This window comes from Podarcis filfolensis (genome assembly GCF_964270895.1).
Source record: "Podarcis filfolensis genome assembly, chromosome: 10".
NCBI lineage: Eukaryota > Metazoa > Chordata > Lepidosauria > Squamata > Lacertidae > Podarcis > Podarcis filfolensis.
In genome coordinates this window covers 40,869,935-40,884,190 of record NC_139612.1, presented here as the reverse complement: position 1 = coordinate 40,884,190, position 14,256 = coordinate 40,869,935, and the positions used below count along the sequence as shown (strand labels likewise).

The following is a 14,256-nucleotide window of genomic DNA, read 5'->3' as shown; positions in this document are numbered from 1 at the left end:
GTTCCTTTCATTGCTTTTTGCTCAGATGAAAATGCTCAAAACATGGATAGTAAGGAGCCAAAGGAGAAACTGAATCGGCACCGAATGCCCAGAAAAGTAGGAACAAGTAGGAATAGTGAGTGATTATTAATCACCTGCCTTCCTCCCCCCCCCTTAACTAATTAAACCATTAAATATAAACACATGTCCATATCCTCAGGAACTCAGGATAGATCCCATTTTGCAATACTGAAGGGACTGCGAGACAATCTACATTACTTTAAGGATGTTACCATTCATTTTTACAATTACTATATTTCACATTAACATTCAAATACCTGAAACAAAACAGTATCGAAAAAAGAAAGGAGGGCACCTTTGGTTGTCAAAGCTCTTCCTTAGTCTCCCCAAGCCTGCACCTACTCCCCCAAATTACGGCTTGCTGGGCTGCACAAAATGGAGGATAGAAAGGGAAGAGAGTCTGACAAAGTGGAATTGCAGGGGTTGGGCTAGGTGACCCTTGGGGTCCTTTCCAACGCTACAATCCTATGATTCTAAGTGATGTGAAGCAATAACTACTGGACACTGACAATCATCCTAATGAACAAGGCAAAGGATGGGATGCCTGGATGCAGTTAACATCACTGGGTGCAATGATGGGACATCCATGGTGCCACAAGAACCAGAACAACATTATTGCTCCATGTGCTACATACATCACACTGCATGTCCAGATATATGTATGTGTTTCTATTCCTAGTCTATTCCCTGGTAAACTGTATGATGAACTTTGATTGATTTAAAGCATTTTAATACACTCCTTTGTCCCTTTTGGGATTTCTGAGTGCTATACAGTCAATAAATATAAGAACAATACAGTTGTACCTTGGATCCCAAACGCCTTGTTACTCAGACATTTTGACTCCCAAACACCACAAACACAGAAGGGAGTGTTCCAGTTTGCAAACATTCTTTGGAACCCGAACATCCAATGGGGCTTCCGCAGCTTCCGATTGGCTTCAGGAGCTTCCTGAAGCCAATCAGAAGCTGCACTTTGGTTTCCAAACGTTTTGGAAGTCGAATAGCCTTTTGGAACGGATTCTGTTTGACTTCCAAGGTATGACTGTACAATCAATGCAAACAATAAAATCACTTTAAAACGCCTGTAACAACAAAACATTACCTGGCATTGCAGCTTTGGTGCCAGACAGGCAGCTCTAGGGAGCATGCTCCAAAGATGGGTCACCACCACGAAAAAAGCCCCCTTCATTGTTCAGTACTGTACTTCCTGTAGAGGAGGCACCTGAAAGGGTGTCTCAGCTGAGGGTCCCTTTCAGATATTTGGATGCCAAGCCATTTTAGGTCTCTTAATTGGGTCCAGGCACAGTGGAATATGGCCAGTCAACACCCTGGCAGCCACATTCCTGAAGCTTCTGGGTTGTCTTCAAGAGCAGCTTTACATATGGCACCTTGTAATAATCCAACCCTGAGGTTGCCAGATCATGTAACACCAGGACTAGACTATCCTGGCTACAGTTGGAGGATCATTAGCTCCGCAAGGGGTCTCTTTGGTACTAGAGTTCTTGCATGCATACAAAGGAGAGAGAAATGGGTGACAAAGTAGGTAAAGACACAGCTGGGCCAAAAGGGAGCTTCCAGGCACCCCTAATCACCTGATCAGAAGCAGCTGCAAAGCTCAGTGAAAGGGGCTTTGCAAGCCCTGATGATCAGCTGGTCAAAGTTCTGTGCCTTTACCTGAAAATTTGATTATTTTTTTCAAACCATGCAGACAAAACAAGGTCACCTGATGTCACTGCAGATCTGCCATCCAGATCCTGTTCCCTGCTCCTGGTTCTGATTTATATTGCCTCTCTTTATTTGCATTCAGTTTTCCAAGGTTGAGACTCATATCTCTCTTTTCTCCTGGCATTCCCCTTTCCTGCAGAGCTTGTCGTTGTAGCTTATATTTGTTTCCCTGCACACTAAAATGGCTGCAGCTTTGTTGGAAGTTGCTCTCATTCTGAAATCTAAAATGGAGCCTTGGGGTAGAGAGCCCAGGATCAGGTTGAAAGGGACCGAGCATGCCACATGATGCATGCACTCAAGATGAAGGGTGTCATAATCACAGTGACACGCAGGAAAAGATTATTTTAACAAAGGCTTGGACCTGCCTCAAGGAGCAATTCAACAGCTACTTACCTTCAAGGGGACCATGCCATTCCTGAACCATCATTGAACAGCCACTTTAGGATTATCTAAGAAGTGCTCTTTCGAAGCCATTTCAATCCAAGTCATTTCAACAAGCAAGCAAACAAATAAAAAGCTTACCAAGGAAGCATTTCTCATCATCCACTTTCTGTTCCCCAATCATATTGTATTGACTGCTTGAATACTGTGTCACTTCTCTACATTTTACTTCAGTCTACAGGGCAGCGGAAACTTCCAAATGGCCCATATTAACTAAAGCCTAAATTAGAAATACAGTGGCCAAACTGCAAAATGACTGGCCAAGACACAAGCAGTCTTAAAAGGCTTACCAAATATACCAAGGTAGGTAGGCAATGAGCTGCTGACTCTGCAATACACAGGAGGTAAGATTACTTGCTAGTCTCCTTCACCAATGCAATCCATTCTGGAATCGCACTGTAAGCAGGAGTTGGGCTCATTCGGACATTAGAGCTCCCCTTCTTTAATGCAGGGAGAATTCAACCACTGTAGCAGCCTGTGCAGGGTAGTAACAGAGTGTTGGGACTACAAGTGGGAGACCCAGGTTCAAAACCTCATTCAGCCATAAAACTCACATTAGAATCCAGTCATTATCTCACACCTACCACAAGCCTTGTTATGAGAATAAATTGGGAGGTGCAAGCAGACAACTTGGCCACATTGTACGGAAGTTGGATATAAATGTAATAAACAGCAATAAATTGAAAGACAGGAGGAGGAGACCAGGTTTCATTATGTGGCAATCTAGTGACCCTTTTGAGGACCAAGCATAATCTTATGGTAAGAAGTGTTGCTTTATATGAGTCAGGCAAGCAGCTCATCTATCCCTGTACTGCCAAAAGAACTAATATACCCTGTACCATGATGATTGTAAGCTGCTGGGCTCTTATACGAATATCAGGACCATGTGGGTGGGTCTTTCCCATGGAATCGGCACATTTCTATATCTGTTTGTGATTATTTTTAAGTCTGCATGAAGTTTAGTAGAACTTCCTTCATTTCTTCATGTAATCTTGCCCAATATAATGTATTTTTGTATGTTATTTTCACTAATATATTCAATTTTATGCACAATTTACCCCAGTATATGCATTTTTTTGTACGTGTTACTTAACTACAGAACTGCATTGCAAAATTCAGAGAGGTGCAAATTTCAAAGGATGCCTGTGTTTCAGGCATCCTAATTCGTTTAGCTGCACCAATTATGTACGTTCACCTTTACATGTAAACATATTTGAATTTCTCCCCCATCCCTATTAGTAACAGAAGTGGGGGGGGGGAGTACAAAGAGACTGAAAAGTGTGGCATGTTCCACTTTTGGAATTGATCTGAACATTCTCCTAGTCAAACGAGAATTCAGGTATGGAATGCAAGGCAGGTCAAACCCATTACATTTCTGAAGGCACAGGAGTCTATCCCTATGTCAGAATACAAATTCATGAAAGATAAAGCTAACTATGGGTACTAGTAATTATGGCTATATTATCTCCAGTTCTATGGAGGACTGGACTATGCACCAGATTCAGCCAAGGTCCAAATCCAAAGCCTGATCAGGCCTATTCAGACGGATTCAGGCCTTGTTCAAGTCAGGTTGGCACAGCCTCAGATTGCTGCAGCCCAGTTTGAGTGTCCCACCCAAGGCTCTCCTGGGGCAGGATGTCAGGCAAGAAGGAGGGCCTGGCATAAGTGAGAAAAGGGTCGAGAAACTGCGGAAAGGTGAGGACAATTGGATGGCTGCATCTTCACAGGAGAAGGTTGAGTGCCTTTCCCAGCACGCCTCTATTCCTTCATGTTCTTGCTCCCTTTGCAGAATCAGATCTACCTTGCATGCATGGGAAGCCACTCACAAAGGTGCAGCAACCGGCACTGTACAGGATCCGCCTACTGTTAAATGAGTGGATCTGGTCCTTTTGGGGTGCTAGTGCACCCCACCTTTTTAAAAAAAGAAAAAAGAAAAGCCTTTGAAACCCCTTTGCACCATTAGCCCCAAATGAATTTGGGGGCAGGTTTGGGGGGAGTAGATCCCAAGGCAGCATATGGTGAATTGGCCTGATCCAGAGGCCAAATATTGGGGCCACAGGATGGACTAGGTGCAATGCGTCATAACACATAGACTACATTTTGTAAATTAAGAGCACAATCCTATATATGTCAATTGAATTCAATGGTGCTTGCTCGTAACTCCCAGCTAAGAGTGAAGAGGACTGTAACTTCACACACACACACTCCTTAAGAGTAACTGCTGCCAAGCAAGGACTATCAACCACATCTCATTTTCTTCCTCTTTTGTAGCAGGCTGGGGTTGTATATAAACTGTCACATTGAAAAGCACTTTGTTTATATAGATGCTTTGCACAGTGAAAGCTTCCAGATTAAAATTGTAAAGTGCATTTTACCTCTTTGCTAGTCTTAATTTTCTATTATGGAGGCATTCTTTCTGATAACATATCACATAGCCTGTAGAATCTTAGTGTAGGCTTGTCATAATATCTACATTTCCCCCAGGGCTCTTAAGACATATTAAAATCTGCCTTCTTTCTTGACATTACTAATATCTAGAAGTCTGCAGGTTTTGCGTTACATTGAATCTCTTGCCTTTCTAGCAATACACTTAACTGCATTATTTGTCAGAAATACCTTGTGGCACATATTCAGGAAGCCACAGACTGAAATACGAACGCCGGGGCGATCATGAAGCAGTTAAAGTGATGATTGTTCCCATTTTACTGTTTTTCATTGCATTTCAAATGATAATGCCATTCTGCTTGCACCTTTAAAAGGAGGCTGCCTGGACACCTGAAAGATTAAAAACAACAGGTGGGACATAAATTCATTAGTCTGTGCTCCATCATTGCCCTAGATTAATAATAGACTTCTCTTACAATAGAATCTCTCATTATTTTTCACTTTTCTCCTGTCCTTCCTTGTCTGTTCTATAGGACTATCCCTTTCCTTTTCAACAAGGTTCTTTATTCGCTTTCTATTTTAGTCAACTTTCTATTTGCCTGCAAGTATTACTCCATTATTTCAGAGCATGGCTTTTTGCCCTCCGATTTCTCCATCTCCTTGACTTGGAAAACAGGCTAACTTGCACACCTTTTCACAAATACGGTTTCACATTCTTCATTAGCTCTGCATTTTGCTCCCCTCCTTTCTGTCATTAATCTCCTGTGATGTCCTACCTAGATGGAAACACAGACAGGCATATACATAACTACCAGTGTTCCACTCTGCATCTCCACACAACATACACATGTTCTTAATTTAGATGCATGTATTAATTAAAGGCAGTAATTCAATTACAAGATAACTGCCTTGCAGAGAAATAGTGGGGCTGTGCAGTGTGAACTTGGCCTCTTATGCACTGCATTCTTCCCATCACCTGGAAACTAATTAGCAGGACATAATCACATACTTCCTGTTTAGCAAACACACTGGTCTCATAGGAGCAAATGATTTGTATCCTGAATCACTAGCCACTGCTTATTTGTAATTATCATATAAATGAGAGGCTTCGGATGACCTCCTATTCCTCATCCATTTTCTTAGACAATGAAGATGCACTCATTTCACCAGGGTGTGTGTGTGTAGACCTGAGGCAATTTGAATTATTTAGCCCCTTGGAACATTTTTAGATTATTCGGAAAGGGCTCTACTGTTAATATTAGCAAAACTAGGCTAGTAATTTTTAATACTGAGTCACATAAGAATATCGAAAATGAGAACGGGCAATTTATGCAAATGAAATTTCATAGGTGTCTGCTGGCCTACTGTTAATACATTTTTTATTTTTATTTTTGCAATGTCTTACAGCAGTAAGGGGCATGTTTGAGCAGTAGTTACTTTTCCACAGGCAAGTTAACAATATATGCCTAACTTCCTTTTCCAAACAATTTTGAGGGGGTCAGAAAGATTTGCTTGCAATCTCAGTTCAGGCAGGTCACCGAGTCCAGCATCCGAAGCAGCACCAATTAATGAGGTATCTCTGAATTTTAATAATTTGAGCCCCACAGCCCTGCAAAGTTCATACAGTAGCTGACAGCAAGGCAGCCAGGGAGCAAATCAAAAGGCAGCAGAAACCAGGCATCACACCTCACAAGTGACTGCTGCCGAAGAGGGGAGCACAGGGGTGCCAACATCTCCAGCACAGCTGTGATTCCTCATGCCAATTATATATGACAACAAAGGAAAGAGAGAGACCAGCAGGCTTCATCTTCTCAATTGGCCACCTACTGGTAGCTGACTGTGAAACACCACAAAATGGAGGACGCCAGAGAGTCTCTTGACCTGTTTGTTACCAAACTCTGTAACTCAAAAGGTTTCCCATATGAATGACTGCATTGTGCCAGACTGCTTTTAGGTGAGGTTGCTGGGTCTACAAGGCTCCTGTAAAAAAGTGGAATGAAAGGTGGAAATTCCACCAGGCAGTTTCTCAGAACATCACAGCACTTGGATGCTCAGGGTGGCCATGAGCCCTACTTTATAGGGTACAGTCCTCTATTTGAAGGGCTATTTTTCACTTTCATTGTTCTGTATGGGACAATGACAATAAAGATATCTATCTATCTATTTTAAGTACAAAAAGAACCATAGTCTGAATTTTTGATGAGCACCTAATATGTACTTTTTCCAATGGCATTCTCCAGTTTTAATATGACTGCTAGCCTTTCAATGTGTCCGATTTTTTAGTTGCTTTAACTTCTACATTTTTAAATTTGGAGTTTATTAGAACATAGTTTATTGTATTTTTTTTTCATTTGCCATAATGATTATTTAATAGGTAGGATAAGAAGACAGAAAATCCTCTCAGGGTCTAGACCTATCAACTCTGTCTTAAGTTTAGCTCATAGTTAGCTCCATGAAGTTTGAAGTTTTGACAGTTAATTAGAAAACATGAGGATGCATCTTATCAATTATCATTTAAGAATGCAGAAGCACATGTTATTCTAGATCCTACTGCCCATTCTACTTTGTCAAATACCTGAGTGAAGTTGCAGGTCCTGAATGAAGATAAATCTCAGCAGAGCTACCAACGTTTTATCAGGCCTGCTTCCTGTGCTTCTATAAAAAGACACAGGATACAGTTATAATGCTGGCAACCTTTTACTTGAACCAAGTTATTGCATGTTTTTTCAGAAGTATGTGCACATGGTTCAAATGGGACCAACTTCAAAGGAAATGTCATATGGGCTTCAAGTAAGTTGTGTGTGCACTTAAGTAAACAGACAAATATGTTTCTGTTCTGTAAGCAATGAAAAAGGCATGTGGACTCATGACCAAATGGGCTTATTCACATGAAACTGGGTATAGGATTGCTACAAAAGGCTGCATTATTTATACACTTGCCTGGAAGCACATCTCACTGAACTCAACAGGTCCTACGTTTGCAAAGGATTAGATGGTTAATTAATCAACAAATAATCCAGAACCAACTCAATGCAACTTAAAAGGATAATTCATGTATAAGAGCATGAAGACTTGGGCCTCTGGCTTGTCACACCGTTGTAGCTACACAATCCCTTCTGCTTTCCCCCTTTCTCCCAATTCTCTTTAGGACAACATATTTTTTAAAAATCTGGTTGTTACACATACAGTGGTACCTCGGGTTACATACGCCTCAGGTTACATACGCCTCAGGTTACAGACTCCGCTAACCCAGAAATAGTGCTTCAGGTTAAGAACTTTGCTTCAGGATGAGAACAGAAATCGTGCTCCAGCGGTGCGGTGGCAGCAGGAGGCCCCATTAGCTAAAGTGGTGCTTCAGGTTAAGAACAGTTTCAGGTTAAGTACGGACCTCCGGAACAAATTAAGTACTTAACCTGAGGTACCACTGTACAGTTAAAGAAATCTTCCAAAATATTCATCTTCTTGGTAACTACTTCCTGAGTTGGATTCAGAACAAGAAACTTGGTCTAATAGTATTTCCTTGTCCATCCACCATCTTTCTAGTAACCTTGAACATAATTCTAGTCATGAGAGTCAGAGTACAGAAACTCTAATGGGACAAACTAGTAACCACATCAACTGCAGTTATAAAGGCACAACACCTTTAAAAGCAATCATTAAAAGTCTGGACATATCGAATCAATTTCTGTACAGTATACTGGAACAAGATCACTCAGAGCCATAAACTAAAGAGAGATAATTTAATGTATATTATTAACCAATGCTGTTTTTGTTAATGTGTTTATTTATTTATTTTACTATTATATATGAAAAGGCCAACTTAAATTACTGGGCAATTTCTAAATCTAGTTAAAACAAGATCGCTATCTGACCACAAGTCATGTAGCCAGAATTTATTAGCTACCGAAGGCAAGCACCTTAAGATCTAATGCAGCTTTTAATTAAGAAAGGGGGGCATGTTGCCAGCCAGATTTAATGGAACTGGATCAAAACCAGAACTCAAAGGCCAATTAACAATTTATGTAATGAAGGAAGAAACATTTCTAGCACTCTGCTACAGAATGGGAACAGGTCAGAGAACAGAACACACTTTCCCTTTTATTATGTTTACTGATTTTTCTTCTCAAAGGAGAGATGTTGCAACATGCACATTTCCTTTATGTGTGGATGAAGGTCTGGCTGGCATTGTTAAAGCCCTTTAGAATCTTATTTTTAAAGGTTACAAAAAAGGAAAACTTTAATATAGAAATATACCCCACCCCAAAAGCTTGTAATATTTCACAATGAAAACAGAGATATTTGTGCATTTGTAACCCATCCTTATAATACCTTAGGTCCCCTCCCTCAGCATCTTCTACTTACCTACCTTGAGATGAGAATTCTTAGAAGAAATTTTTTACTAAAAAAAAAATGCTCAGATTTTTCCTCTTTTTTTGACTCCCCCAAAAGAAGCCCACTCTACAGAATTTCCCTGAATATTCTCCACCACTTTTTGTGGCTGCCACCACTTGTTCTGCCACAGCGCTCCACCATGTTGCGAAGTCCAGGGCCCTGTGGAGAATGCAGAAATGACAAGGCTACAAACACAATTACTGCTGCTGTCATATGTAACATAAGAACATAAGAAGAACCTGTTGAATCAAGCCAATGACCCATCTTAGACAAGCATCCTGAGGCCAGCCAGTTGCCTGTGGAAAACCCACAAGCAATAGCCTTCTCCCCCTCCTGTAGTTTCAAGTAACTGGTATTCAGAAGCATTACTGCCTCTGACCATGGGACAGAACATACCCTTATCATCCATGATTTTGTCTAATCTTCCTCGAAAGCTACCCAAGTTAGTTGCCATCGCTTCCTGCTATAGGAGCGAGCTCCATAGTTGAACTAGACACTTTTATTTGTCCTACATCTTCCATCTTTCAGGTTCATTTGGTGTCTACAAGTACTAGTGTTATGAAAGAGGGAGAAAAGCTCTTCTTTATCCACTTTCTCTATGCCAGGTAGAATTTTAAATTCTGTCATGTCACCTCTTATTCACCTTATCTCCCAAGCTAAAAGGTCCCAAACGCTGCAACCTTCCCTCATATTCCACACCCATGGTTGTTCTGTTTGCCCTTCAATGAACCTTTTGCAGCAACATGCTATCATTTGGGAGGTGAGATAACGGCACACAGCAAATACAGTCACACCATTGATTTGTATAACAGCATTAAGATATCAGCAGTTTTATTTTCAGTTCGTTTCCTAATAGTACCTAGCATTGAATTTGCCTTTTTCATGGCTGCCACACACTGGGTCGACATCTTCATCAAGCTATCTACTATAACCCCAAGGTCTCATTCCTGGTCAGCGACTGCCAGTTTAGACCCCATGAGTGTATATGTTCATCATAGAATCATAGAGTTGGAAGAGACCACAAGGGCCATCGAGTCCAACCCCCTGCCATTAAATTTCACTTAATATGTGAAATTAAGATATATATTTTTGCCCCAACATGCATCATGTTACACTTGTTTACACTGAATTGCACTTGTCATTTTCCCACCCATTCACAGAGCTTGGAGAGGCTCTTTTGGAGCTCTTTACAATCTCTTTTTGGTTTAATGACCCTGAACAATCTAGCATTATGAGCAAACTTGGCCATCTTACTGCTGACTCCTAATTCTATATCATTTAGGAACAAGTGTAGTCACAATAAAATAAAACTAAAAGGTTTGGGGGGAAGGAACAAGAGAGTTATACTACTGTCCATGCTAATGGTGAGCCCCATCTCCCACAAAACTGTTGGAGAATATGTCCTCCCCCACCCAGTTTCTTTACCCAGAGGCAGAGGCACCAACTTTACAAGATGACTGAGGGGCCCCGCCACAATGTCCTGACATCACAAGGAACCAGGAGGTAGGACCAAATGCCCTTTGAACATTGAAGGGGGCTGCCCCCCTTAAAAAATGGCTGGGGGAGAAAATGCCTCAGCCCCTAGGAGCTGGTATCTATGCCCAGAGGCTACTCTGTCACTTAGGGGGCATTACAATACATTACATTACATTACATTATTGTGATGAACTCCATGATATTTGAAGGGGAATATGTGCCTGCAGTCACAAAGGAAACATGCTTCTATGTGTTACAATAATTGCCAGAGCATGTATTTTTAGACACATGTCTCCCTTTAAAGTACTACGGTACTATTTTTGGTGCAAACCACAGAGACGTGGTTTGTACCACTTTTCTGAACACCACATATCTGATTATAATGATATATCCATTTTTAAAGGGGGGGGGGAGAACAAACAGGAGAATCACTTAAACACATTTGCATTGAATTTTACAGTACATGTAAAGAACTAGTGAACTTTCTTTATTGACAGTATTACATGTTTGTTCCTTCATGCTCCATGCTTTCTCCAGAATTTGGACTTGAACAGAAATAAAAGGATAAAACATGATTGGTCTATGTGTATTATTCTGAACTGAGATCAAGTAGCTTTTTCTATACAAAATATATCTGTCATTATTTCAAAGCACGTGTTTCTAGCATCTTTCATGAGGAATGCCAATAAGTGAAAGCCCAACATATAAAGTTATTACACCAGAGTGCAACTTTAAAGCCTGACTTTCACCTAACCAACTTTCACGAGGGCAGGAAAACAATGAATAAACAGGTTGCAATGTGTATGAGCTTTGCAAATAAGGCACAAAAGTAACAATGAATTTTTACTCAAAAATAAGTCTTGCTATGTTCAATGGGGTTTGCTCCAAATTAGGTGTTCGTATGGCTGCAGCCTTGCAGTGTAATCCTAAGCATACCTACTCAAAAGTAAGTCCCACTAAATTCAGCAAGGACTTGTTCTTTGTATGTTTAGGATTGCTTAGTTATTATTTGTCAATTGCCTAATTGTCTGGTGGCAACTGTTACTTGCCACGGGGAGTCAAGTGAACAGCTTTTATGAGGTTTGTCACACATGTTGGAAAACAGTAGCATTTTTCTGTTCCTTAATATAAGGATGTCAAGAAAGATCCATTTCCATATATCTGCATCCCCAAGTTTGTGTTTTATTGTCAGTGCCTTCTGGATATGCTCAGCATAGGAGCATGTGTGTGCTATGCAGGGTGTCTAAGCTTGGCCTCCCTTCAGCTTGGTTAATTACAAGAGGTTAAGCAGATACTTAGCATTCTGTCCCTCATAATTATCTGGTGTATGAATCCAAGCTTAGTGCTCATTATTGCCATTGTACTTGAAAATGTACTCTGTTGTCCTCAGACAGATTTCAACAGAGGAAAAACCTTCCATCAGGGACTTTCAAGTGATCTAGGAAATGATCTTCTCAAGAAGGCCGTAGAGGAAAGGACCACCCTTCATTTTAGGCCACTCAGAAATCACTATCCACCAACACTCCTAGGCCACCAACGGGAAAACAAGTGTCCTCTCTGTTCCTTATGCTACCTTGGTAATACTGTACACTTAAGGTCATTGACCATTCCATCCACATTCCAAACACCAGCATATTAACTAATGCCATGTACACTATCACTTGCCATCAATGCCCTTCAGGAGTTTTCATCAGCCAAACAAGAAAGTCACTCTGCACAAGAATAAAGGGGCAGTAATCTGACTTTCAGAATAGAAATGTACAGACATGAGTCAGGGAACATTTTCAATCTCCCCAAACATTCCCTTTCTGACCTCAAGGTCACTCTATTTAACAAGACCATTTCAGAGGGCAATTGGAATTCATTCCAGTGTTCAATTTTATTTCCCAGGGTTTTTAACAAGGATTATGGGTTATATTTTATCGCTAGAAAAACAAGAGTTTTCTATTTTAAGTATAATCTGATAACATTCTTTATATGTTTAGTGCTTCAGAACCAATTCACATTATCTATAGTTTTCATGTTGTTAACTTGGGCTGTTCTTCACTGTACCTCCTCAACCCCACATGTATAGACATCTCTTTTTCAGTCCATTTCACTCATGTGATGAAGCAAGAAGTTGCCTATGAACATCCATGCCGCAATGTATCAGGTTGAAGACTTTGTGTCTTTTAATACCTGTGCAATCACTATAGGAGAATCTCAGTTTCTGTTGCTTTATAATAAGGAGGGCTTGAACAACCTGACTGAATTTCAGAAGACCAATATGAGTCAGAGGAGTTGAAATAAACCCTCATTCATTTACCTTTCCTCTCTATTATTTAAGCTACTTGGGTCCGATCAGTTAGGTATCTGCCAAACTAAACACAAGGTAACTCAGAGAAGGCCTGGGAAATGGTTTTTAACCCTTTCTGCAGCTTATGTATTGAGAATAGGTAATGTTTTCGATGTATGTGTAATCAATCAGGTATTCATTACAGACAAAGGCAGAAATATTTCTCAGCTCTCTTCCAAGTAGAACAAGCATCATTAGTGCACCTAGGGCATTTGAAACACATCCAAACATGTTAATGTGTTTTAAGCTGATGAAGTGTACACCAGTGGCTGTGGTGCTAAACCTGCAATCAATGTTAGGTATATTCGGAGGAGGAGGAGGGGAAGAAGAATGAGGGGCAGGGGGAGAGGAGTCTTTCACTACCATGTCTGGTTTTGAGCAATTATTTATCCCTTCTGCTGAGAAGTACTAATAAAGGTAAAGGGACCCCTGACCATTAGGTCCAGTCGTGACCGACTCTGGGGTTGTGGTGCTCATCTTGCTTTATTGACCGAGGGAGCTGGCGTACAGCTTCCAGGTCATGTGGCCAGCCTGACTAAGCCACTTCTGGTGAACCAGAGCAGCGCACAGAAATGCCGTTTACCTTCCCGCTGGAGCGGTACCTATTTATCTACTTGCACTTTGATGTGCTTTCGAACTGCTAGGTTGGCAGGGGCAGGGACCGAGCAACAGGAGCTCACCCCGTCGCGGGGATTCGAACCACCGACCTTCTGATCGGCAAGTCCTAGACTCTGTGGCTTAATTGGATAATTATTTTATTTTATTTTATTTTATTTTAATACCCCGCCCATCTGTCTGGGTTGCCTTGGCCACTAGCAGTAATGATCCTGAGGGAGTAAGGACAACTGACCCCAGCACTCTGGAAAACATGAACTTGTTGGCTTCTTGAATCAATGGCCGCTTCAGAAAATAGTAGATAGATTCCTAACAAGGTTGTGATTCTTATTGTTTTAATTTGATTGCTGAAGTACTGTAGCTTGGAGTGTGAGAATCCATCCTTCTTGCTTTTATGGCATGTTGCTCAAAAAGTCAATTTTGCCAGCTGAGCAACAACCACATGTTCTTGGTAACTAAACTTCCTGCACTTTTGGTAATATTGGGCAAAATCCAAAGTGAGCAGAACATCATTTGATCTGGCCAAGGCATGTGCTAGTTAAGAGAAGCAGAGGCAATTTTCACAGAGTCCCCTTCCTTCACTCCAATAGCCTGGAAGATGGCACAGTGGGCTGAAGGGCAGAGTTGGGAAAAATGGCTCCCCTTCTCTTATGTGTTCAGACTCTTACACAAGATCAAAAGTCATTCAACAAGAAGAATAGTAGCACTGGATTTCACCCAATATTTTCAGGGTGTGGAACTTAGCAACAGTGGCCTTTAAAATAGCAATAACCACAACACACAGTTAATGATCTTTGCCCTGGAAAGTCACATAACAACTAACTTCC

General features: G+C 41.0%; 1 long non-coding RNA gene across 4 annotated transcripts in view; it reads right to left on the bottom strand.

Annotated features, from left to right (window-relative positions):
* Positions 1-4,848: 4,848 nt before the first annotated feature.
* The window catches only part of LOC310743396, a 60,217-nt gene continuing 50,809 nt past the window's right edge, over positions 4,849-14,256 (bottom strand). For 3 of the 4 annotated variants that reach the window (XR_014538994.1, XR_014538995.1, XR_014538996.1), the window contains 2 exons: positions 7,187-7,266; positions 5,302-5,387 (listed from right to left, as the gene is read on the bottom strand). This is a non-coding gene — a long non-coding RNA (uncharacterized lncRNA). Of the gene's footprint in view, positions 5,002-5,301; positions 5,388-7,186; positions 7,267-14,256 lie in introns of those variants that run through there. The other variant, XR_014538993.1, reaches the window with a different exon arrangement.